Here is a 1,682-nt window from a genome sequence, read left to right as displayed (position 1 = left end):
AACAGACAGATAGTTCGTATATTTTTATCCCTTGCTATGATTGCCAATTTCCTTTCTAGTCGTATTTGTCCTATGATATCTTTTACACTGATTCCCATGTAAAATTACAATCGGTATGCCACATCCCACTTACAAGTTCCATTTGTCTTTCCATTGCCTTTTCAGTCACCTACAATGCATTTCTGGTAGAGGTGTGAACTGATTCAACCTTTTTGGAGAACAATCTGGAACTATACCCAAAGAGCTATAAGTGATTTAATGCCCTTTGAACCAGCAATACCACTTCTAGGGTTGTATCTCAAAGAGATCATAGAAGTTGGAGGAAGACCCATATGTACAAAAAATATTTATAGCAGCTCTTTTGGTGGTGGCAAAGTGTAGCAGCAAGCACCCCAGCGTCCCCGGGGTGTCTGCCAACACAGGTTCTTGGATCTGCTTTGATAAAGGAAAGCAACTCAAAATGGGTTAACAAGCCTACTTTAATCAGTCAAACATACCATGTTTCCCCGATAATAAGACCTATCCCAAAAACAAGCCCTCCCCTTACTGTGTAAGATTCCTCTAAAATAAGCCCTCCCCCGAAAATAAGCCCTATTGAGATTGCTACTGTAGTGAAGGTGATCCCTTGCGCTACACGTTACATTACAGTACCCTCTGTATGCACCATCTCCCCCTCCCCCCCGTGAAACGCACACTGCGCTCTGAGCTGCATCCAATCAGAGCTGCAGCAGTGAGCACGTCATCCTGTTCTTCCCCAGTGATTTGCTTATTGAATAAAGGTACATTTTTTTGTTCACATTTACCTGTTTATTAAAATTGCTGTCAATGTTCATTAAAATAAGCCCTCCCCTGAAAATAAGCCCTCTGGTGTTTTTCTGTCCAAAAAAATAATAAGACAGTGTCTTATTATCGGGGAAACATGGTATATTGTTTACCTAGTTCAGGGGGAAAAGGTCAGCACCCCGAACTTCAGAATATACAGACAGAATTATCAAGACAGAAACAGATCAAGTAGACAGATTTCCAAACTGTCCAACCATTACATCCATACCAAATCAACATCTGGCTTTCAACATCTGGGTTTTTCAAAGCCGAGGGGGGGCTATCAACTACAGCTTCCCAGAATCAAGATCAAATCACAGAACACTTCTCAAAGTGAGCCCCAAAACAAAGCTACACATCAGGGCTTATATAGCCTTCTCCTGCCTCAGAGAATGTAACAACCTTATTGACTCACTGGCCAATCAAGAAGTATCTACTGAAAAACAAGCCTCCTACCCCAGGCTCCAGGTGCACTTTAGCCTAGGGGCAGGGAAGATCTTAAAAATTTACATTCCCATTACACAAAGAAATGTAAATTAAGGGGATGGCCATCAATTGGGGAATGGCTAAACAAGTTGTGGTATATGAATGTAATGGAATACTATTGTGCTATAAGAAACAAGGTGCAGATGGACTTCATATTTACCTGGAGAGGCTTCTACAAACTGATGCTGGGTGAGAAGAGCAGAACCAAGAGAAATTTGTACACAATTATAGACACAATGTATGTGTGACAACCAATTTTGATATCCTGGACTCTTCTCAGCAATGCAGTGTTATAAGTCAACTTCAAAAGTCTCATGATGGAGAGAGATGTTGTATTAGTATGTAATTTGAAATTCGGATTCGCTCCTATAAAT

Source organism: Petaurus breviceps, unplaced genomic scaffold (genome assembly GCF_028583685.1).
Source record: "Petaurus breviceps papuanus isolate PSGF00001 unplaced genomic scaffold, PetGlider_PUasm1.0 213, whole genome shotgun sequence".
Classification (NCBI taxonomy): Eukaryota; Metazoa; Chordata; class Mammalia; order Diprotodontia; family Petauridae; genus Petaurus; species Petaurus breviceps.
This window is presented reverse-complemented; position numbering follows the sequence as displayed.